Consider the following 25,914-nt stretch of genomic DNA (forward strand, 5'->3'; position numbering starts at 1 on the left):
AGCATTCTTGCCACTGTTCCTGGCTCTGTCAGAGCTTTCACTCTCATTATCTCGGAAAAAATACATAATTACACAGTGAAAAAACTCAGGTTAAAAATGGCATGTACAGTATGATTCCCTTTTATATTTCTTTATTGAGACAGAGTTTCACTCTTGTCTCCCAGGCTGGAGTGCAATGGCACAATCTCAGCTCATGGTAACCTCTTCCTCCTGGGTTCAAGCAATTCTCCTTACTCAGCCACCAGAGTAGCTGGGATTATCGGCGCCTGCCACCATGCCCTGCTAATTTTTGTATTTTTAATAGAGACGGGGTTTCACCATGCCGGCCAGGCTGGTCTCAAATTCCTGATCTCAGGTGATCTACCCACCTCAGCTTCCCAAAGTGCTGGTATTACACGCGTGAGCCACCGCTCCCCACCGATTCCCTTTTAAATGCATGTTTGCGGCCGGGCGCGGTGGCTCAAGCCTGTAATCCCAGCACTTTGGGAGGCCGAGGCGGGCGGATCACGAGGTCAGGAGATCAAGACCATCCTGGCTAACACGATGAAGCCCCGTCTTTACTGAAAATACAAAAAATTAGCCGGGCGTGGTGGCAGGCGCCTGTAGTCCCAGCTACTCAGAGGCTGAGGGGGGAGAATGGCATGAATCCGAGAGACGGAGCTTGCAGTGAGCCGAGATCGCGCCACTGCACTCCAGCCTGTGCGACAGAGCGAGACTCCGTCTCAAAAAAAAAAAAAAACATGTTTGCATAAATATCTCAAAGGCTATGAATACACATTTTCATTATTTTGGAATGGTAGATGTGTGAATTCATTTTTATTTTCTTCTTTTTTGCTTATCTATATTTTCTATAATGAATATCTATGCATGTAATAGTAAAGTTCAAGCTATATTAAAATCGAGGGGAGGCCAGGCACGCTGGCTTATACTTGTGATCCCAGCACCTTGGGAGGCCAAGCCAGGAGGATCATTTGAGAGCAGACTGGGCAACTTAGAGAGATCCCCATCTCAAAAAAATAATAATAATAAATTAATAAATTATAAAGGAAAGGACAGAGACAGAGGAAGAAAAATATGGAGTTGGGAGGAAGACAGTGTTTTTTGAGGCACATGATGATCCAGATAGTCTATTGAACTATACATTTCCCAGTGTTAATTGCCTGATCTTTGCATTCAGTAGCCATTTGACTACTATGTTCAGTGTTTTAGGGATTCTAATTTTTTTTTTTGAGATGGAGTCTGGCTTTGTCACTCAGGCTGGAGTGCAATGGCATGATCTTGGCTCACTGTAACCTCCGCCTCCTGGATTCAAGCAATTCCCCTGCCTCAGCCTCCCGAGTAGCTGGGATTACAGGTGTGCACCACCATATCTGTCTAATTTTTGTATTTTAATAAAGACAGAGTTTCACCATGTTGGTCAGAATGGTCTCGAACTCCTGACCTCATGATCCGCCCACCTCGGCTTCCCAAAGTGCTGGGATTACAGGTTGTCAGGCCTCTGAGCCCAAGCTGAGCCATCATATCCCCAGTGACCTGCATGTTTACATCCAGATGGCCTGAAGCAACTGAAGATCCACAAAAGAAGTGAAAATAGCCTGAACTGATGACATTCCACCATTGTGATTTGTTTCTGCCCCACCCTAACTGATCAATGTACTTTGTAATCTCCCCCACCCTTAAGAAGGTTCTTTGTAATTCTCCCCACCCTTGAGAATGTGCTTTGTGAGATCCACCCCCTGCCCACAAAACATTGCTCCTAACTCCACCACCTATCCCAAAACCTGTGAGAACTAATGATAATCCACCACCCTTTGCTGCCTTTCTTTTTGGACTCAGCCCCCCTGCACCCAGGTGAAATAAACAGCCTTGTTGCTCACACAAAGCCTGTTTAGGGGTCTCTTCACATGGACATGTGGGACATTTGGTGCTGAAAACCCTGGTCAGTGGGACTCCTTCGGGAGACCCTGTCCTCACTCTCACTCGGTGAAGAGATCCACCTACGACCTCGGGTCCTCAGACCAACCAGCCCAAGGAACATCTCACCGATTTTAAATCGGGTAAGCAGTCTCTTTTTACTCTTTTCTCCAACCTCTCTCACTATCCCCCAACCTCTTTCTCCTTTCAGTCTTGGCACCACCCTTCAATCTCTCCCTTCTCTTAATTTCAATTCCTTTCATTTTCTGGTAGAGACAAAGGAGACACATTTTATCTGGGGACCCAAAACTCCGGCGCCGGTCACGGACTTGGGAAGGCAGCCTTCCCTTGGTGTTTAATCATTGCGGGGACGCCTCTCTGACTATTCACCCGCGTTCCATTGGTGTCTCATCTCCGCGGGGACGCCTGCCTTGATCATTCATCCAGGTTCCCTTGGTGGCAAGTCAATTGCGGGGACGCCTGCTTTGGCTGCTCACCCACGTTGCGGCCCAGGACTGCTCCCCAACCCCCTTCTCCGTGTCACTACCCTTCTCTTTAAACTTGCCTCCTTCACTATGGGCAACCTTCCACCCTCTATTCCTCCTTCTTCTCCCTTAGCCTGTGTTCTCAAGATCTTAAAACCTCTTCAACTCTCGCCTGACCTCAAATCTAAGCATCTTATTTTCTTCTGCGGTACCGCTTGGCCCCAGTACAAACTCGACAGTAGTTCCAGGTGGCCAGAGAATGGCACTTGCGATTTGTCTCTCCCACAAGATCTAGATAATTTTTGTCGAAAAATGGGCAAATGGTCTGAAGTGCCTGACGTCCGGGCATTCTTTTACACCTTGGTCCCTCCCTAGTCTCTGCTCCCAATGAGACTCTTCCCAAATCTTTCTTCTTTCTCTCCTGTCTGTTCCTTGAGTCTCCACCTCAAGCTCTGAGTCCTCTGAATTTTTCTTTTCTACAGACTCATCTGACCGCTCCCCTTCTTCCCAGGCTGCTCCTACCAGGTCAAGCCAGGTCCCAATTTTTCCTCAGCCTCTGCTCCCCCACCCTATAATCCTTCTATCACCTCCCCTCCTCACACCCAGTCCAGCTTACAGTTTAGTTCTGCAACTAGCCCTCCCCCACCTGCCCAGCAATTTCCTCCTAAAAAGGTGGCTGGAGCTAAAGGCATAGTCAAGGTTAATGCTCCTTTTTCTTTATCCAACTTCTCCCAAATCAGTTAGCATTTAGGCTCTTTCTCATCAAATATGAAAAACCCAGCCCAGTTCATGGCTCATTTGGCAGCAACCCTGAGACGCTTTACCACCCTAGACCCTAAAACGTCAAAAGGCCATCTTATTCTCAATATGCATTTTATTATCCAACCCACTCCCGACATTAGAAAAAGCTCCAAAAATTAGAATCTGGCCCTCAAATCCACAACATGACTTAATTAAACTCGCCTTCAAGGTGTACAGTAATAAAGTAGAGGCAGCCAAGTAGCAATGTATTTCTGAGTTGCAATTCCTTGCCTCCACTGTGACACAAACCCCAGCCACATCTCCAGCACACAACTCCAAATGCCTGAACTGCAGCTGCCAGGAGTTCCTCCGGAACCTCCTCCCGCAGGAGCTTGCTACAAGTGCCAGAAATCTGGCCACTGGGCCAAGGAATGCCTGCAGCCCAGGATTCCTCCTAAACCATGTCCCGTCTGTGCGGGACCCCACTGGAAATTGGACTGTCCAACTCACCTGGCAGCCAGGCCCAGAGCTCCTGGAACTCTGGCCCAAGGCTCTCTGACTGACTCCTTCCCAGATCTTCTCAGCTTAGCGGCTGAAGACTGACACTGCCCGATCGCCTCAGAAGCCTACAGGACCATCAGAGACATTTTGGGTGACTCTTACAGTGGAGGGTAAGTCCGTCCCCTTCTTAATCAATACAGAGGCTACCCACTCCACATTACCTTCTTTTCAAGGGCCTGTTTCCCTTGCCCCCATAACGGTTGTGGTTACTGACAACCAAGCTTCAAAACCCCTTAAAACTCCCCAACTCTGGTGCCAACTTGGACAACATTCTTTAATGCACTCCTTTTTAGTTATCCCCACCTGCCCAGCTCCCTTATTAGGTCAAGACATTTTAACTAAATTATCTGCTTTCCTTACTATTCCTGGGCTACATCTACACCTCAGTGCCGCCTTTTCCCCAGTTCAAAGCCTCCTTCACATCCTCTCCTTGTATCTCCCCACCTTAAACCACAAGTATGGGATACCTCTACTCCATCCTTAGCGACCGATCATGCACCCCTCACCATCCCATTAAAACCTAATGAGTCTTACCCTGCTCAATGCCAATATCCCATCACACAGCACGCTTTAAAAGGATTAAAGCCTGTTATCACTTGCCTGTTACAGCATGGCCTTTTACAGCCTATAAACGCTCCTTACAATTCCCCCATTTTACCTGTCCAAAAACCGGACAAGCCTTACAGGTTAGTTCAGGATCAGCGCTTTATCAACCAAATTGTCTTGCCTATCCACCCTGTAGTGCCAAACCCATATACTCTCCTATCCTCAATACCTCCCTCCACAACCCCTCCATAACCCATTATTCTGTTCTGGATCTCAAACACGCTTTCTTTACTATTCCTTGCACCCTTCATCCCAGCCTCTCTTTGCTTTCACTTGGACTGACCCTGACACCCAACAGGCTCAGCAAATTACCTGGGTTATACGGCTGCAAGGCTTCACGGACATTCCCCATTACTTCAGTCAAGCCCAAATTTCTTCCTCATCCATTACCTATCTCGATATAATTCTTCATAAAAACACACATGCTGTCCCTGCTGATTATGTCTGGCTAATCTCCCAAACCCGAACCCCTTCTACAAAACAACAATTCCCTTCCTTCCTAGGCATGGTTAGGTACTTCCACCTTTGGATACCCATTTTTACCATCCTGACTAAACTATTATGTAAACTCACAAAAGCAAACCTAGCTGACCCCATAGATCCTAAATCCTTTCACCACTCCTTGTTCTGTTCCTTAAAAACAGCCCTAGAAGCTGCCCCTCGCTGGCTCTCCCTAACTCATCCCAACCCTTTTCATTACACACAGCCAAAGTACAGGGCTGTGCAGTCAAATATCTTACACAAGAGCCAGGACCACGCCCTGTAGCCTTTCTGTCCAAACAACTTGACCTTACTGTTTTAGGCTGGCCCCCACTCCCATGACTGTATCTCTCTGATCCACCTGGCATTCACTCCATTTTCCCATATTTCCTTCTTTCGTGTTCCTCACCCTAATCACACTTGGTTTATCGATGGCAGTTCCACCAGGCCTAATCACCACACACCAGCAAAGGCAGGTTATGCTATAGTATCTTCCACATCTATCATTAAGCCTACCCCCCTCCACTACCTCTCAGCAAGCCGAACTCATTGCCTTAACTTGGGCCCTCACTCTTGCAAAGGGACTATGTGTCAATATTTATACTGACCCCATATCCTTCACCACCATGCTGTTTTATGGGCTGAAAGGTTTCCTCACTACACGAGGGTCCTCCATCATTAATACCTCTTTAATAAAAACTCTTCTCAAGGCTGCTTTACTTCCAAAGGAGGCTGAAGTCATACTCTGCAAGGGCCATCAAAAGGCATCATATCCCATTGCTCAGGACAACGCTTATGCTGATAAGGTAGCTAAAAAAGCAGCTAACGTTCCAACTTCTATCCCTCACAGTGGTTTTTCTCCTTCTCATCTGGTCACTCCCACCTACTCCCCCACTGAAACTTCCACCTGCCAATCTCTTCCCACACAAGGCAAATGGTTCTTGGACCAAGGAAAATATCTCCTTCCAGCCTCACAGGCCCATTCTATTCTGTCGTCATTTCATAACCTCTTCCATGTAGGTTACAAGCTGCTAGCCCACTTCTTAGAACTTCTCATTTCCTTTCCATCATGGAAAGCTATCCTTAAGGAAATCACTTCTCAGTGTTCCATCTGCTGTTCTACTACCCCTCAGGGATTGTTCAGGCCCCCTCCCTTCCCTAAACATCAAGCTCCAGGATTTGCCCCCGCCCAGGACTGGCAAATTGACTTAACTCACGTGCCCCGAGTCAGGAAACTAAAATACCTCTTGGTCTGGGTAGACACTTTCACTGGATGGGTAGAGGCCTTTTCCACAGGGTCTGAGAAGGCCACCGCAGTCATTTCTTCCCTTTTTGTCAGACATAATTCCTCAGTTTAGCCTTCCCACCTCTATATAGTGCAATAACGGACCAGCCTTTATTAGTCAAATCACCCAAGCAGTTTCTCAGGCTCTTGGTATTTAGTGGCTTCTGTTTTTACCTCAAATCACCACCCTTAAGTCTCTCTTAAAGTGGAGAGAAGATCTTCAGTGGCAAGGTACCCTCCAATACTTTCACGCTGATGAAGTCCTATTCTTTACTTTTATACTTATTCTTATTCTCATTCCCGTTCTTATGCCACCCTCTATCTCTCCCAAGCCATCTCCATCACACTATCAGTCTCAGTCGCTCTCTCCTAGCCGTTTCTAATCCTTCTTTAACAAACAATTGCTGGCTTTGCATTTCTCTTTCCTCCAAAATCATCGAGGTCTCAACTTATTCACTGATAAAAAAAGAGGACTGTGTATTTTTAAATGAAGAGTGCTGTTTTTACCTAAATCAATCTGGCATGGTATATGACAACATAAAAAAACTCAAGGATAGAGCCTAAACTTGTGCCAACCAAGCAAGTAATTATGCTGAACCCCCTTGGGCACTCTCTAATTGGACGTCCTTGGTCCTCCCAATTCTTAGTCCTTTAATACCTGTTTTTCTCCTTGTCTTATTCCATTCTTTTCTCAATTCATACAAAACTGCATCCAGGCCATCACCAATAATTCTATACGACAAATGCTCCTTCTAACAACCCCATAATATCACCCCTTACCACAAAATCTTCCTTTACCTTAATCTCTCCCACTCTAGGTTCCCACACTGCCCCTAATCCTGCTCAAAGCAGCCCTGAGAAACATTGCCCATTATCTCTCCATACCACCCCAAAAATTTTTCCCTGCCCCAACACTTCAACACTATTTTATGTTATTTTTCTTATTAATATAAGAAGACAGGAACGTGAGGCCTCTGAGCCCAAGCTAAGCCATCATATCCCCAGTGACCTGCATTTATACATCCAGATAGCCTGAAGCAACTGAAGATCCACAAAAGAAGTGAAAATAGCCTGAACTGATGACATTCCACCATTGTGATTTGTTTCTGCCCCACCCCAACTGATCAATGTACTTTGTAATCTCCCCCACCCTTAAGAAGGTTCTTTGTAATTCTCCCCACCCTTGAGAATGTACTTTGTGAGATCCACCCCCTGCCCACAAAACATGACTCCTAACTCCACCACCTATCCCAAAACCTGTGAGAACTAATGATAATCCACCAGCCTTTGCTGACTCTCTTTTCGGACTCAGCCCCCCTGCACCCAGGTGAAATAAACAGCCTTGTTGCTCACACAAAGCCTGTTTGGGGGTCTCTTCACACAGATACATGAGACACAGGCATGAGCCACCTCACCTGGCCTTTAGGGGTTCTAATTCTTTTTTTTTTTTTTTTTTTTGAGACGGAGTCTCGCTCTGTCGCCCAGGCTGGAGTGCAGTGGCCGGATCTCAGCTCACTGCAAGCTCCGCCTCCCGGGTTTAGGCCATTCTCCTGCCTCAGCCTCCGGAGTAGCTGGGACTACAGGCGCCCGCCACTTCGCCCGGCTAGCTTTTTGTATTTTTTAGTAGAGACGGGGTTTCACCGTGTTAGCCAGGATGGTCTCGATCTCCTGACCTCATGATCCGCCCGTCTCGGCCTCCCAAAGTGCTGGGATTACAGGCTTGAGCCACCGCGCCCGGCCTAGGGGTTCTAATTCTTATATCTTTAGAATTGTATTTTTAAACCAAAGGTGCACGTGGGAATCAGGGGGGAAGCTTTTTCAAAATGTCTTTGCTAGTGTTTCAGAATTTTGCTCCTGGTTCAGCTAAAACCAGGTTCTTGTCTCATGACCAAGAAAATTAGGCACGTGGACACATTGAAGGGTGAATAGAGCAGGATTTTACTGGGTGAAAAGGGAAAAATGAAAAAAAACCTCAGCAAAGCGAAAACAGGCTCCCCACTTTACAGACTTAATCCCACGGCTCCTCTCCGAGTCTGTGGCTCCACCCTGCTCCCCCAGTGCTCATGCCGGCGTGCTCAGACAAGGCCCTGGGCAGGTTCCTTCATCCGCACAAAAACATCTGATGTAAACACTTGTGGGGAGGGTCAGAGATTCTCTGGGGACCCCTTTTTACCTGCCTAGACATGTGGCTGTCTCACTAGGACCTTACCCTCAGAAGTTCTGATTCAGAATGCCTAGGTAGGGTCTGAGTAGGAATCTTTCGAAAACCTTTTCTAAGTGTTTGGGTATTCATCATGGTGGAAAATTCCATGGTGTGTAAGATGATCCACTGAGGTACTGAGGGAAAATATTAGAACTTCTAATTTTATTTTCTATCTCATCCTTTAAAAGATCTCTACTTAATTGTGTGTTAGCATTGTACTGATATTGATATGACATGTATAACCTGCAAATAAATACATTTACATATTTGAGGGTATGCTGAAATGTACAATCAAAAAATTAGGAAACAACTAATGGCTTCAGAAGATTCATTATGAGTGGGATAACTCGTGTCCAGTTGAATTGAAAACTCTTCTCTGGGCTGAGGTAACAATAACCTAAGAAATTTCCCACAACAGATGATGACTCATTGTGACCTACTTCATTTCCTGCTTATAGGTGTGTTATTTTTTATTGGTCTTGTGTCATCGTTTGTGGGTACTTTACCTTCTCCATGTTGCTCACAGCTGTCTCTTTTGTAAATATACATGCAGATATGACAGAGCTCAGCACTTGGGAACCACTCAAAGCCTTAAAGGCTGATCATTATTTTGCAGTTCTTACATGCTATACTCTCATAGCTGCTTTGAAAAAAATGAACAAGATTATCTTAAAAAGCAAAACAATTCCTGCCGGGTGCCATGGCTCACTCCTGTAATCCCAGCACTTTGGGAGGCTGAGGTGGGCAGATCACAAGGTCAGGAGTTCGAGACCAGCCTGACCAACATAATGAAACCCCATCTCTACTAAAAATACAAATATTAGCTGGGCGTGGTGGCACACACCTGTAATCCCAGCTACTCAGGAGGCTGAAGCAGGAGAATCGCTTGAACCCGGCAGGTGGAGGTTGCAGTGAGCTGAGATTGTGCCATTGCACTCCAGCCTGGGTAACAAACAGAGAGACTCCATCTCAAAAAAAAAAAAAAAAGTAAAACGTTTTGTGATAATTAATAGTTTGTAACCAAAACATTGATTAAACAATAAAACAACAGAAAAAAATTAAAGAGTGATAAGTAAATCTCCCAACTTCCAGGTGCAGATGGAGAACAGAACACACACACACACAATCTCCTTTTTCTTCCTTCTGATAAAAAGGGAAGAAATGATAGCAACAACATTTTTTTTCAACTCCCCATAGCAACAATATTTTGAAAGCTAGAAAGTAAGAAGTGTGGCCAACAATACAATAGACCTAGGAAAACTGAATCCTAAGTCAGTAGTGAGGAAATGTGAGAAATCAACCAGAATCCCACAAAGGCTCGGGAATTGGCAGCGCCAGGTTCCTGGAAGTGATGTGGGGCATCCTAAAACCAGGAGTGGTTTAAAGTCTGTTTAGGAAGCAGTTTGACTCTCAGGTCCCTCCCCTCTCTGCACAACCAGGTCAGTAGCCTGTCCCCACCACAGAGTCTATGACAGAAGGTCCTCACATAGGAGGACACTGGGCAGAGTTGAGGGCTGGGTGTTATGCTGGAAATTGAGAAATTAAGTGGACAGACACTGAGATCCCATGATACTGGTGGCCAGAATTATATCCTTCGAGCATGAACCCGGAAGAGTCTTCTAAGGGGAATTTGACGTCCCCAAGAGTGAAAATTTAAAGGCATTACTGTGTGGGTCCTGCAGCCAAATAACCCAGCCAGAACATGTTGTGAAGCCTCCGGCCAACAAGGTCCTATTGGTTCAAAATCTCTACTCAGCTTTTTAGCTCCATTCTTAAATATTAAGATTTAACAGACACTGAGGAAAACCTCTCACATGAAAAACAGAGACCAAGATGAATAGGAAAAAGCAACTTCAAAGAAAGAGAGACTGTACAGATTGAAGAAAATGTCAAATATCCTCTAATTAATATCCTCAGAGGTAAGATATATAACCACCAAAAAGAAATATAACGTTAGTAAAAGGAGCATTCAGGGAACACATAAGACCTCTTGGAAATTAGAAATATGATAACAAAATTAAAAATTCAGTAAGAGTTAGGAAATAAAGAAAAGAAAATCTCTCTGAAATTAGCCCAAAAGAGAAAAAAATGGACAAATGAAATAGAAGAAAATCAGGACAATATAGCTGGGCTTGGTGGCGGGCACCTGTAATTCTAGCTTCTTGGGAGGCTGAGGCACGAGAGTTGCTTGAACCTGGGAGGCAGATGTTGCAGTGAGTTGAGATCGCACCACTGCACTCCAGCCTGGGCAACAGAGCGAGACTGTCTCAAAAAAAAAAAGAAAGAAGAAAGAAAAAAAGAAAGAAAAATCAGAACAGAAGGTTTAATATTGCAAATAGGATTTCCAAGAAGAGTAACCAGAAAAACCAGAGGAGTAAAAGTCATTAAAGAAATAATTTCCCACAACTAACAAGCATGCATTTTTGGAATGAAAGGGCCACCAAATGCCAGCACAAAGAGAACAGACCTACACTAAGGCACACCAGTGTGATATCTCAAAACAGTGAGGACAAAGAACAGATGCTACAGGCTTCCAAAGAGGAGGAACAAACAAGTCCTACCTAAAGGATGACAAATCAGAATGGCATCAGACTTCTCAATGGCAACCCTGAAGGCCAGATGGGAATGGCTTTCAAAATTCTCAAGAAAAATGGTTTCCACTCTAGAATTCTATACTTGGCCCAAATAATCCATCAAGTGTGAGAGTAGAGTAAAAATAAACATTTTCTGACATCCACGTTCTTGAGAATTTATATTCCATGCCCCTGCCTTAGGATGTCCCCAAACATAGGTCAAAATAATAAACTAGAAAGAGGACTCCAAAGTTCAAACAGGAATGAGACAAGAGAATCTCTGGGATGCTGGTGAAGGGAGATTCCAAGATGAGAGCTATGTCTCACATGCAGGTTACAGCATATACTACAAGGCTATGGGAGAGATTTTTTTTTAGGAGACTGGTGAAAGTATTAGAATATCTGAAAATTCTGAATGCCTTGACAGCAGACATAGACCAATAGCAAATATAAGTACTGTACATAGAAAATGAAGCAAACAAAAACCAAAACAGTTATTAGCTCCAGGAGCAACAAAAAAATGTGTGCAGGAGTCTGGGCACAGTAGTTTATGCCTATAATCCCAGCATTTTGGGAGGCAGAGGTGGGTGGATCACTTGAGACCTGGAGTGCAAGAACAGCCTGGGCAACAAGGTGAAACCCCGTCTCCAAAAAAAAAATACAAAAAATTATCTGGGCTGGGTGACAGAGCAAGACCCTGTCTCAAAAAAAAAAAAAAAAAAAAAGTGTTCAGAAAAGAGAAAGTGGTCATAGTTTGCTGTATGGCTTAGCTGTGACTATTGCTCTGATATACACATTGAACATTCACATTACCAGCATTACAACATGACTCTGTTGGAAGGTGGGAGATGGGGAAGGATGAGTGTATCCCACTAGGACAGCAGGAAGAAAGACACCAAATCCTAATCTTCTACCCGGAGGAAAAATCAGATAATGGCTATAGTTGAAAAATCAAGGAACAGCATTTCAAGCATGTTAATGTAGAGACCTGGAAGTAAACACTGAAAGAATTATCTAAAAGGTTAAAGTGTAGAAAATGGGGAGGAGAGACTAAGGGACTGCTGTTTTCTTTTTTTATAACGACTTGTTTAACATTTCGGATGAAGTGCAGGTATAACTCTGGGAGAAAAAGAGGAAGACAAAAAGATCTATTAAAATTGTAGTTAGGAAAAAAAAAAAAAAAGCAAATCTCTTTTCTTGTCTGGATTCCAACTCTCCTAGCCCAGATCACTACAGACCCTCATTATTCTTGGTGTGTCCTTCCAAAAATATCCTATGGGGGTCCACTTAGGATTGCTTCACAAACTGCAGGGCTGAATGGATCTTGTGGGCCACCATGGACTTTTGAAGTTGAGACAGCTAGGCCACTAGCCTCATGTTTTCAGGCTCCCCGTACATTAACAAAGGAAACGTTGCGAAAATGAAATTATTAAACTGGCATGCTTTGCACGTTTTTACATTAACAAACACCTTATCAGATATTGAGAGATGTCAGGAGTCTAAATTTTAGGACATATGTGAATGAGAGGCCCAGGCCAAGTGGCCCTCCTGCATCCCCTCACACCCCCTAACACCCGCTCTACTCTGCCACTGACCTTGTCTCCAGACACTTTGCTAATTTTGCAAGGTCTTCCCCAGCCCTGCCGGTTATTGTGCTGTGTCCTTCCCTGTTACAGATGGTATATTATTCTGCATTTGCCTTCTCTGAACTGCACTCAACTCCCAGCAACTCCTCTGGCACCTCCGCAGCCTGCTGTCACCTGCCCTCAGAATCAATAAACCCTCCATCCTAACAACCCTCATTAATAAATTAAAATGCCCTCCTCCGCCTGTTTTCCATTTGGTGCCACATTTGCATTGAATTCACATGCTGGCTATTCCATTCTGCAGGTCACGGAATGAGAATCTTCATCACCTGTGTTCTTTCCTCCCAGATTAATGATAACCCACCGGTACTCCTTCTCTAGGAATGCAACCACCTTGTAATTATGTTGGTTAGAATTTAAATTGTAGCCCAGTGGTTTGCAAACCTGGCTGCATATTAGAGATGCCTAGGGAGACTTTTAAAATATGGATCCTGGATCTTACCACAATCCTATCATACTGTGCTAAAAACTTGGTCTGATAAATAAGCCTGGTCACCTTAAATATATAATTTTCTTTGTCTATTGAAGAGAAGAAAAGTAAAATATTGGGGTGACTTGCAGGGCCTTGCAACAAAACGGAGAATCTGTCAGACTTTTAAGTTCTACTTTCCTTTTCTTGCATTCTAATGAAAAACAAAATTTGAGAACTTGGTCATGAGTTTTAGTTTCCTGTTTCTGCTGTAAAAAAAAAAAATTACTTGAAATTTAATGGTTTAAACCAATGCAAATTTATTATCTTGCAGTTCTGGAGGTCAGAAGTCTCACTAGGCTAAAATCAAGGTGTCAGCAGCAATGTATGCCTCTTTGGTAGCTTTAGAGTAGAGTAATCTCTCTCCTGCCTTTTTCAACATTTTTTTTTTTTTTTGAGACAAGAGTCTCGCTCTGTCACCCAGGCTGGAGTACAGTGGCACGATCTCGGCTCACTGCAACCTCTGCCTCCCAGGTTCAAGCAATTCTCCCTGACTCAGCTTCCTGGGTAACTGGGATTACAGGTGCCCACCACCATGCCTGGCTAATTTTTAATATTTTTTTAGTAGAGACAGGGTTTCGCCATGTTGACCAGGGTGGTCTTGAACTCCTGACCTCAGGTGATCCACCTGCCTCGGCCTCCCAAAGTGCTGGGATTACAGACATGAGCCACTGGGCCAGGCCACCTTTTCCAACTTCTTTTTTTTTTTATTTTTTATTTTTGAGATGGAGTATTGCTCTGTTGCCCCGGCTGGAGTGCAGTGGCATGGTCTCTGCTCACTGCAATCTCCGCCTCCCAGGTTCAAGAGATTCTCCTGCCTCAGCCTCCCTAGTAGCTGGGATTACAGGTGCCTGCCACCACACCCAGATAATTTTTTGTATTTTTAATAGAAACGGGGTTACAACATAACTCTGTTGGAAGACTGGTCTCGACCTGACCTTGTGATCCACCCTCCTCGGCCTCCCAAAGCGCTGGGATTACAGGCATGAGCCACCACACCCAGCCAACCTTTTCCAACTTCTAAAGGCTGTCCACATCCCTTGGCTTGTGGCCCCATTTCCTGGCAATGTGGAGCTGAGTCCTTCTCATGCTGTTATCTCTCTTGATCTCTCTGTTGCCTCCCTATTCAGCTTTTAAGGATCCTTGTGATTACTTCGATCCCCCTCAGAAAAACCAGGATAATCTTCCCATTTGTCAGTCAGTTAAATCAGTAGATTAGCAACTATCTGTTTTTACTGTGTGACCTAACATATTCACAGTGTCAAGGAGTAGGACGTGAATGTCACTGGTCGGGGGAGGGGATGGGTATTATTCTGTTTATCACAAGACCGTATTCAGTTTTCTTCTAATAATTTTTAGGTATGATACAAGTGGATATAAAATCATGTTGCTAGAATTCTCCATGAAGGTCACAGGCACCTGGGGAGAGTGACACACCCTGCCTTGTACCTGAAGGCCTGGTTCTGAAGCCAAGGGAGCTGCCGTAACCAGGATCTGGTCTCACATCAATCTGGAGAGTGGTTGCCACTTCTTGGCTTTAGAGAACCCCCAACTTATGTGGCCAGCGGCCCCCCATCATCATGGGATCATTGTGCTCAGTGTAAGCTGGAACTCTTTTTCCATGGGTACTGGGGAAGGGAGGACCTGGGATGGTGGCAGTGAGATCATCTCTGGGTTAACCTCATTTTGCTGTCAATGTCTACGGCTGCACAAAGGCTTCTAAGTCATAGGCTCCTGTTGGGGAGCCCTTGGTACCTTCCTATGTTTCCCAGTAAATCAGAAGCTGAGGTGGTGGGGCCCAGGAATCAGTATTTTTAAAAACTTCCAGTTTAATTCTGTGTACAGTCAGATGTAAGAACCACTGGTTTAGACCACATTTTTTATTTTACTTTATTTATTTGTTTATTTTTATTTGAGACAGAGTCTTGCTCTGTCAACCAGGCTGGAGTGCAGTGGCACAATCTCGGCTTACTGCAACCTCTGCCTCCCGGGTTCAAGCGATTCTCTTGCCTCAGCCTCTCAAGTAGCTGGGATTATAGGCACACAACACCATGCCCGGCTAATTTTTTGTATTTTTATTAGAGATGGGGTTTCACCATGCTGGCCAGGCTGGTCTTGAACTCCTGACCTCATGATCTACCCACCTCAGCCTCCCAAAGTACTGGGATTACAGGTGTGAGCCACCACGCCTGGCCTAGACCACATTTTTTGATTTAATGAATATATTGTAAGGAATACAATTTAAACCTTGCTAAAATCAAGATGTACTAGTAGCATCTATTACTTTTAATTATTTTTTTTCAGAGACAGGATCTTGCTCTGACACCCAGACTGGAGTACAGTGCTGTGATCATAGCTCATTGCAGCCTCAAACTCCTGTGCTCAAGCAGTCTTCCCACCTCAGCTCCTGAGTGGCTAGGACTACAGGCATGTACCACCATGCCCAGCTGTATTCCTTTTTTTTTTTTTTTTTTTTTTTGACATATCAGAGATATATGTCTCAGTCTCTGATAGAAGAAAATCAGATTAAAAGAATGCTCCATTTAAGAAAATCCAATTGAGTTGAAAACAGATTTACAAAAATAATAATTTCCTTTATGCAGCAAATTCCCCTGGGTCACTCAAAGTATCAATTTACAAAAATTCGAGTTATATATTGCTTTTCAGGAACATTTCTATTGCATTAAATACAGTGCACCTGAATCTTAAACGGGTTTGGAATTTCGGTTTACAGAATTTATCTGGTCCGCAGAGTCTGTTGACCAAGTCTTCTTCCCCTTAGAGTCCCAGCTGCCAGCCTGGCACAGGTGTGCTCTTCATTTACTACAGCCTTGTTTCTATCACTAGGCCCACCAGGCCCCGCCTTTAAGCTAAGCCCCAAGCTCACCTCTGGGATGAGTCTTTTTTTTTTTTTTTGAGACGGAGTCTCACTCTGTCGCCCGGGCTGGAGTGCAGTGGCCGGATCTCAGCTCACTGCAAGCTCCGCCTTTCGGGTTCAGGCCATTCTCCGGCCTCAGCCTCCCGAGTAGCTGGGACCACAGGCGCCCGCCACCTCGCCCGGCTAGTTTTTTGTATTTTTTAGTAGAGACGGGGTTTCACCGTGTTAGCCAGGATGGTCTCGATCTCCTGACCTCGTGATCCGCCCGTCTCGGCCTCCCAAAGTGCTGGGATTACAGGCTTGAGCCACCGCGCCCGGCCTGGGATGGGTCTTAAAGTCAGGGGAGTTTCAGCATTTCCTAGCTCAGCACAGAGAACAGGCATCAAATAGTGCTGAGTTTGGTGCTCACTTCTGATAATTCGGTTCTTCGCTTTTTTCCCCCCAAGTCCTGACTTATGGCTTGAGCCTCTGTTTGTGGTCTCTGCTTTCCTTGAAGCTTTTTTACTGTTCCCTTCCATGGTAGGCTCTGAGGATGTTTAACAGGAAACCTTAACCATGTGCAGACCTTCAGCTTGTCCCTGACAAGGCAGACTCAGACCCACCAATCAGCAGTGCAGGAGTGGACCTTGCTCTCGGTAGCTGGGGATCCTGTGGTAGGCCCAGCCTTTCTCACCCCCTTAGGGGTAGGGTCTCTCAACATCCCACCACGTTGCTAGTGTGTCAGTGTGACTGAGCTTGCTTCATTTTTGCTCCATTTCCCTACCTCTGTCATAGCCTTGTGCTGGGCTTCAGCCTACTTGTTTAAAGCATTAATACCCTGCTTAATTTTTGCCTATTTCTTGCCCTCAAAGATTAGACTCCATTCCCTATATCCCTACTGTTTGTTGAGATTTGTTTGAAACCAAAGAGACCTTCCAGATCCATCTTAATGGGAGCAGTTCTTCCACCCGCGAGCAGAGCCCCTGAGATCTCAGCCCTGGCACAGAACGAGCCACACTCCAGCACCCTGTGCATGCAGTGGACTGTGCTTTTCTCCATTCCCTGTGGAACCTGCCTTGAGACAGGGTAGCCTTGTATCTGGCCCGGTGGTGTTCGTTACGGAGTTGAGTCCCAGTTCTGCCACATCATAGATATGAGACCATGGATAGTTTCACTTGTTTGATACTTAACAGCTTTGATGAGTTTCTTCCTATCTAAATGATATGATTTACTTCTTTTTTTTGAGATAGAATCTCGCTCTGTCACCCAGGCTGGAGTGCAGTGGCATGATCTCAGCTCACTGCAATCTCCGCCTCCTGGGTTCTAGCGATTCTCCTGCCTCAGCCTCCTTAGTAGCTGGGACTACAGGTGCACACCACCATACCTGGCTAAGTTTTGTATTTTTAGTACAGACGGGGTTTCACCATATTGGCCAAGCTGGTCTCTAACTCCTGACCTCGTGATCCTCCCACCTTGGCCTCCCAAAGTGCTGGAATTACAGGCATGAGCCACTGTGCCCGGCAAGAATTACTTCTTAAGGTAGGTATGGAACAATGTATGTAAAATGCTTTGTGCTTGGCATATAGTAGGGTGATACGACTATTTCTCTCTTCTTCCTTGCTCCCCAAGGACTAGTGGTCTGAGTGGCTAGGAGCTGCTACGTTTCACTGCCAAACAAGTCCAGAAATTCTTATTTGCATCACCTATCTCATCTCTACTTTCTCAGAGGTCAAGGGAAGGCTGAGCCACTTGCAATGTTTTAGGCTTTTAGTATATTAAATAAATGTTAAGTAAATGAAAAGACAAGATATAGACCAAGAGAAAATATCTGCAAAATACATATCTGATAAAGGACTTGTGTCCAAAACATACAAACAATTTTTAAAACTCAACAATAGGAAAACAGGCCGGGTGCAGTGACTCATGCCTGTAATCCCAGCACTTTGGGAGGCCAAGGCAGGTGGATCACAAGGTCGGGAGTTTGAGACCAGCCTGGCCAACATGGTGAAACCCTGTCTCTACTAAAAATACAAAAATTAGCCAGGCATCGTAGCAGTCACCTGTAATCCCCAGCTACTCAGGAAGCTGAGACAGGAGAATCTCTTGAACACAGGAGGCGGAGGTTGCAGTAAGCCAAGATTACACCTTGGTTGCAGCAAGTCAAGATCGCGCCATTGCACTCCAGCCTGGGGGACAAGAGCGAGAATTCTTCTCAAAAAACAAAAATTTTTAAAAAATCCCGTTAAAAAGTGGACAAAAATCTGAACAGACATCTCCTGAAAGAAGATATACAGATGACAAATATTCATATAAAAACATGCTCCACATTATATAGCATTAGAAAATTGCCAATTAAAACAATGGGTTACCATTACATACCTATTAGAATGGCCAAAATCCAGAACACTAACAACATCAAGTGCTGACAAGGATGTGGATCTCTCATTCACTGCTGGTGGGAGTGCAAAATGGCACAGCCACTTTGGAAGACAGTTTGACGGTTTCTTACAAAGATAAACATAGTCTTACCATGTGATCTACCAGTCATGCTCCTTGGTATGTACCTAATTGAACTGAAAATTTGTGGCCACACAAAAACCTGTGCAAAAATTAGAAGCAACCAGATGTCTTTCAATGGATGAGTGGATACACAAACTGTGGTATATCCAGACAATGTTATAGTAATCAGTGATACAAAGAAAAGAACTAGCCACAAAAAGAACCTTAAATGAGTATTTCTAAATGAAAGAAGCCAATCTGAGAAGACCGTATACTGCATGATTCCAACTATATGATGTACTGGAAAAGACAAAACCATAGAGACAGTAAAAAGATCAATTGTTGCCAAGGGGAGTGAAGAGGGGGAAGAGTGAACAGGTGACCCACAGGGGATTTTTAGAGCAGCAAAACTACTCTGTATGACACCCTGATGGTGAATACACGACCTTATACTTCTGCCAAAACCTAGAGAATTGTACAATGCCAAGAGTGAACCCGAATGTAAACTATGGACTTCAGTTGGTAAAGTCCAATAACTGGTACCAATCATGTACCAACATTGGTTTTCATCAATTGTAACAATAAATCACACTAACACAAAATATGAATAATAGGGGAAACTGTGCTGGGAGCAGGTTGGAGGTGGGGGGAGAACATCGGAACTCTGTACTATCTGCTCAATCTTTCTTTCTTTCTTTCTTTCTTTCTTTCTTTCTTTCTTTCTTTCTTTCTTTCTTTCTTTCTTTCTTTCTTTCTTTCTTTCTTTCTCTCTCTCTCTCTCTCTCTCTCTCTCTCTCTCTCTCTCTCTCTTTCTTTTTCTTTCTTTCTTTTTTTCTTTCTTTCAAAGAAGTCTCCCACTGTCACCCAGGCTAGAGTGCAGTGGTGCAATCTCGGCTCACTGAAACCATGGTGCAATCTCGGCTCACTGCCACCTCTGCCTCCTGGGTTCAAGCTATTCTCCTGCCTTAGCCTCTCTAGTAACTGGGATTACAGGCACACACCACCACCACACCCAGCTAATTTTATGTATTTTTAGTAGAGACAGGGTTTCACCATGTTAGTCAGGCTGGTCTCAAACTCCTGACCTCAGGTGATCTCTCCTCCTTGGCCTCCCAAAGTGCCGGGATTACAGGCATTAGCCACCTCGCCCAGCTTCAATTTTTCTGTAAATATAAAACTATTCTAAAAAAATTAAGTCTATTAACTGCAAAAAATAAAGAAATACTATTACAGGGCTAGTTTTAATTGTGGTACATTTTAAATGTCTCTATTTAAAACCTTGGGGCTTTTAAATCAAAGAAAAATATGCAATGTAATTGTGCTGCTCATAAAATAATTGTGGGTTATAAATACCTTAATTTATAATGCATGACAGATGAATGGTCTGGTAATGGGAAGCATGTTCAAAGCTGTATGGTGAGAGTCACCTTTTCAGTCCTTTTAGTGCATCACTGTAAATATGTGAGGCCTCACCTGGAAATAACCAGCTCGGAGGTCCCTTAGGAATGTGAGGCCTCTGTTAAATGGAGCACTACGGTGGGCCTGCTGGGGCTTAATTTTGTTGTTTGTTTTTGTGTGTGTTTTGTTGTTGTTGTTGTTGTTTGTTGTTTGTTTGTTATTTTTTGGGTTTTTTTTTTGAGACCCAGTTTCACTCTTGTTGCCCAGGCTAGAGTGCAATGGCATGATCTCAGCTCACTGCAACCTCTGCCTCCCGGGTTCACGCAGTTTTCCAGCCTCAGCCTCCCAAGTAGCTGGGATTACAGGCACCCACCACCACACCCGGCTAATTTTTGTATTTTTAGTAGAGACGGGGTTTCGCCATGTTGTCCAGGCAGGTTTCGAACTCCTGACCTCAGGTGATCCACCCGCCTCAGCCTCCCAAAGTGCTGGGATTACAGGCATAATAAGCCACTGCACCCGGCCCTGAGGCTTAGTTTTGTTCTTACAAGGCCACCCTCGACCCCACCAGTCTCAGTCTTGGACTCCAGTAGCATGGCTGCCTGCATGTAGACATTTCTGTAGTGTGAAGTGTCCATCTGCCTAGACTTGCAAGCCTCGCCTGAGGCAACCACAATACTGAACAACTGCAATGACTGCAGCCACCCTTTTTAGCTATTGTGTTTTGCCTGTTAGACTGGACTTCCTCCTGTATCTGGAGTACATTGAATTAGTAGTACCCAGCAGATATGGGACTGGAGATTTGAAAAGGAGAAGCAGTTTCATCATGAACAACACGGCCTTCCTGCCAAGGTCACTTCTGTGTCTAGATACTCTTGTACTTCCTGTATTCTCAGGGGTGGGCCTACTTCCAAGACAGATGCAATTCAGTACACTTACTGACTCCACTTTTCTTAAACATTTTGCATTTTTTTTCTAATTATGATAGTGGTGAGAATTCCTTCCGGGAAATTTGAAAGTCACAGAAATGTATAAAGAAGCACAGAAAAAAAAAAAAAATCCCAAATCCTGTATTACCCAGAGAGAACCACTAATGTCATTTTAGTTGAGTTATTTTTAGTTCCATATTTCATTCCTTAAACTTACCCAGTTTGGATTTGGCCTCCTCTGTTTTCCTAAAACTGCCCTCCCATAGGTTAAAAAATCAGTTGGAGAAAACTTCTCTGGAGTTCTCTGGATTCTATTTTGTCTTCCTTCTCAAGGACTTTATGCCTGCAATTATTTTTTACTGCACTGTTAGTCTCTCTCTCTTTATGGAATCATTTCCCACAGTTTACAAACATGCCTTAATATTGTTCATCCCTTTTGAAACTTCCTTAACCCTGTATCTCCTCTCTGCTTTTCTTCATAGTAAAACATCTCAAAAGAGACATCTGTATTTGTTCTCTCTACTTTCTCACCTCCAGTTCCCTTCAATGTACTCCAGTTGGGCTTGTCTTCATCACTCTAATAAATGGCTCTTATCAAAGTATCCTCCATTTTGCCAAATCTAATGGTCATTTCTCAGTCCTCATCTTATTTTACTGTGAGTAGCATTTGACGTAGTTCACTCCACTCCCCTTCCAGAAATAATCTTGGACTCTGTTGACACCATGTTCTCCTGGTTTCTCCTGGTTTTCCACCTATTTCACTCTTTCTTTGTGGTCTTCTTTGCTGGTCCTACTTTCTATGTCTGACTTTTTTTTTTTTTTTTTTTTTTTGAAACGGTCTCGTTTTGTTGCCCAGGCTGGAGTGCAGTGGCGCAATCTCAGCTCACTACAACCTCTGCCTCCCGGGTTCAAGTGATTCTCCTGCCCCAGCCTCCTGAGTAGCTAGGATTATAGGCGCACACCACCGTGCCTGGCTAATTTTTGTATGTTTAGTAGAGACGGGGTTTCACCATGTTGGCCAGGCTGGTCTTGAACTCCTGACTTCAGGTGATCTGCCCACCTCAGCCTCCCAAAGTGCTGGGATTACAGGTGAGAGCCACCACACCCAGCCTCTATGTCTGACTTTTAAATGTTAGTTGATTCCAGGTCTTCTCCTTTCTACAGTCTTTACTTGGTAATCTCATCAACCCATTATTTAAACATCATCTACATGATTTTTTTTTTTTTTAAGACAAAATCTTGCTCTGTTGCTCAGGCTGGAGTGCAGTGGTACAATCACGGCTCACTGAAGGCTTGAATTTCTGGGCTCAAGCAATCCTCCCACTTCAGCCTCCCAAGTAGCTAGGACTACAGGTGTGCACCACCACAGCCACTAACTTTTTAACCTCTACCTCCAGGGTTCACGCGATTCTCCTGCCTCAGCCTCCTAGTAGCTGGGATTATAGGCACCCACGACCACGTCTGACTAATTTTTTTGTGTTTTTAGTAGAGACAGTTTCATCATGTTGACCAGGCTGGTCTCAAACTCCTGACCTCAGGTCATCCACCCACCTCGGCCTCCCAAAGTGCTGGGATTATAGGTGTGAGCCACTGTGCCCAGCCTAAAAAATGTTAAAGGGTTCTGATCAAATGTTCTCTCTCATAGGTGATCACTTTGAGGAATATGGACAGAGATTAAGATTGAGATTGACGGAGAAAGAGAAATATCCTATCAAGAGCAATAGAAGCAGAGACAGAGTGGCTCTGTGACTAGAAGGACTCCTGTGATGGGCACGTGAACACGTAGGCTGGTCCCAGTAACTGCACCTCAGTGACCTTTCAGGCTCCATGAGTCCTGATTGCTATGTGACAATGTATTCTAGCTTCCTGTGCAGCTTTACAATAACCTCAGTATCTGAGGTCACTTATCTCTGTTCCTCTTCTGGCAAAATAACCTAATAAAATACATTCCTGAACAGTTTAACAAGGTTGATTCAACAACTGTTTATTAGTATGTCCTACTGGTCATTTACTCATTCACTTTCCTAATTTGAGCACTCTGTTGTTAATTCACCAACCGCATCTCTATCCCAACCAGCTTCCAGGTACCAGTTCCAACTTCTGGGCCCCACTGGCCCTCCAAAAAGAACCCGAAAAAAACAAAAACAACTTTCCAAACAAATTTATGATTTATTCCTTTCTTTTCTTCCCATGCCCTCCCAGACACAAATCTGACCTTTCTCTTTGTGTGCTGTCTCAGCAAATGACATAACCATCTCCTAGTGACCTGGGGTAGGGGCCTTGGACTGATCTTTGCCACCTGCATCTTTATCAGTCAGCATCTGTGGATGCATTGGTCTCCTTCTTTCTCCTTACAGTGGCCTTCAAGGCTATATGTGACCTGACCCTCCTCCACTCGTTCTCTTCCCACCACTCGCCGCCCCCGCCTTGCTTACTCTGCTCCCAGTCACACTGACCTTGCATTCCTTGAACAGGCCAGATACAATCCTGCTCCAGGGTCTTTGTATTCACTACTCTCTTTGTGTGGTTTTTCTTTTTTTTTGAGATGGGGTTTCGCTCTTGTTGCCCAGGCTGGAGTGCAGTGGCGTGATCTCAGGTCACTGCAACTTCTGCCTCCCGGGTTCAAGCGATTCTCCTGCCTCAGCCTCCCAAGTAGCTGGGGTTACAGGCCCCTGCTAATTTTGTATTTTTAGTAGAGACAGGGTTTCTCCATGTTAGTCAGGCTGGTCTCGAACTCCTGACCTTGGATGATCCTCCCATCTCGGCCTCCCAAAGTGCTGGGATTGCAGGTGTGAGCCACTGTGCCCGGTGTCCCTTTGTCTAGAATGTTTTTCTTGAACTCAATTTCTTACCTTCACATCTTCACTCAAATATCCTTGCACCACCTTACCTCATCACCTCTTTAAACTCCAAGAACCTGACAACAGACTCTCCTGAACTCCTTCCACTTTTTTATTTTTCTCCATATGTGTCTAATAGGCTATATTTGCTGCTACTTTTGATGTATTGCCTCCCCTTCTCCTTACCTTGCAACCCTACACTGTAGCATGTGTGCACCATGAGGGCAGGAATTTTTATCCCTATGGCTCATAATAGTGCCTAAACATAGTAAACATTCAATAAATAAGTGTTTAATTAATTAACTGCTCTACCTCCTTCCTGCTGCCATTCTTGGAGTTTCACTGCAATGCTGTATGGTGGGTATATGTTTCTGATCCACATGGAAAAATTACAAGTCTGTCCACCTGGAACTGTCATCTGGAATGGCATGAGCTTTTCCTAATAAGCTTTGTGTCTAGGTGTCTAGGTGGTCACTGTGGACTTAGATTTGGCATAGTGTTCGCAGCTACAGCAAACCCTTCTTTGATCTTCCCTCAAAAGGTGTATCCTGTGCCTTCTGGAAAACGAGAATACCATCTGGCTCCTTCAGGAATTCAGTGGAGGTTGAATTTGCCATGTCTCTGTGATCTTTTTCTTTTAGTTTTCTACTAGTACTGAAGCTTTTGTCCCTCCCTCTTTTCTAAGAAGTAAATATCAGTTAGGATGATTTGTTTCTGCCTAAAAGCCGGGCTATACCCTGCTTTTTAAAAAAAAAATTTTTTTTTTTTTGAGGCAGTTTCACTCTTATCTCCCAGGCTAGAATGCAGTGGTGTGATCTCGGCTCACCGCAACCTCTGCCTCCTGGGTTCAAGCGATTCTCCTGCCTAAGCCTCCCAAGTAACTAGCGTTACAGGCATGCGCCACCATGCCCAGCTAATTTTGTACGTTCAGTAGAGACATGGTTTCTCCATGTTGCTCAGGCTGGTCTCGAACTCCTCATCTCAGGTGATCTGCCTGCCTCAGCCTCCCAAAGTGCTAGGATTACAGGCTTGAGCCACCACCCCCGGCCTAAGAAAGCATTTTCTTATGGTAAAAAGAGCACATGCATGTGTCATAAAAATCTTTTAAATAACAGCACAAAAATATCACCCAATGATAATCATTATTCATATTTTGTTTTATCTTTCTGTTAATATTTTCCATATAAATATATATTTCCTACCTTTTTAAAATAAAAATCATTATAGAACAATACTTCAGTATGAATGTAAAACTATTCATACGCATAATCCTTAATAAATAAGTTTTTAATCTAATTTAGGCAATTTAATTTTTTCCTTTTTTTAATCATTTGACAACATTTGGACATGTTTCCAATTTCTTGCACTAAACTAAAATTGAGATTAACTTCCTTGTGCATGTGGTTTTTCTGACTCTGGGATCATTGTCTTAGACTGGAGCTCTGGAGAGGAATTATTGGATCAAAGACTGAATTATTATAAAGCTCTTGATATCTGTAACTTAATTTCTTTTCAAAGGTGTTTTCCTTAAGCTCCTTTGGATGCAAAGAATCACTCAGGTTACCTCAGTCATTGGGAGGTTTGTCGGAATGACAATTGTAGAAATATTTAGGGCAGGAATCTAAGCCGTGAAACCAGGCCTCATAGTAACCGCAAAGAACAAATAAGAACTCACTGAGCCAGTGAGTGCAACTGAAGGTCGTTCAGGATGCAGGGGAGCTCTGGGGACCAGCTACCTTGTCCCCCATCAGTAGTCACAGCGCAAGAAGCTCTGCTCCAGAAATCAGCCATTCACAGCCGGCCTTTTTCATCTTCTGCTCCCATTACGAACTCTTCAATTCCTGTCCATATTTTGAGTTCATTTTCCCCACATAAGAAATTGGACTGGCTTAGCTAACAGTCATCATGCCTATTTAGGCTGAACTTTCCTTCTGGCTACCTCATTGATCATTCTCACAGATTACATTTGGCTGTCCTTGGTAAATTACCTACCTCTGTCTTAGTCCTTTGTGGGGTTAAGGGGAGCAGAACGTGTCCCCCTCTTTGTTGAATTTATGGTAATCTTTCATAATTATTCAAAATATTTAACCACTAATGGCACAGGCACTGGAGGATCAGTCCCAGTCAATGTGCCATTATGGAGCAACCCTGCCAGATACCTGGATGAGAGTCCAGCAAGCATGGTAATCAGTTTGTCCACTACCAGTTTACACGCCCATCAAAAAGGTAAGAGATCATAGCAGCACTGTTCACAATAGCCAAAAGGCACAATAACCCAAATGTTCATCAGCAGATTAATGGATATACAAATTGTGGTATATACATACATTAGAATATTATTCCATCGTAATAAGGAATGAAGTTCTGATCCATGCTACAATTTAGATGAACCCCCTTGAACACATTATGCTAAGTGAAAGAAGCCAGA

At 44.1% G+C, this 25,914-nt stretch overlaps 1 long non-coding RNA gene across 1 annotated transcript; it reads left to right on the forward strand.

Moving 5' to 3' along the window:
• The first annotated feature begins 1,855 nt into the window (after positions 1-1,855).
• LOC115894617 lies at positions 1,856-22,594 on the forward strand. Its single transcript, XR_004054755.1, has 5 exons — positions 1,856-2,057; positions 3,715-3,811; positions 14,323-14,563; positions 17,233-17,359; positions 22,292-22,594. It is a non-coding gene; the product is annotated as an uncharacterized LOC115894617 (long non-coding RNA).
• Positions 22,595-25,914: the final 3,320 nt, after the last annotated feature.

The sequence above is a fragment of the Rhinopithecus roxellana genome, chromosome 18 (genome assembly GCF_007565055.1).
Source record: "Rhinopithecus roxellana isolate Shanxi Qingling chromosome 18, ASM756505v1, whole genome shotgun sequence".
Taxonomy (NCBI): domain Eukaryota; kingdom Metazoa; phylum Chordata; class Mammalia; order Primates; family Cercopithecidae; genus Rhinopithecus; species Rhinopithecus roxellana.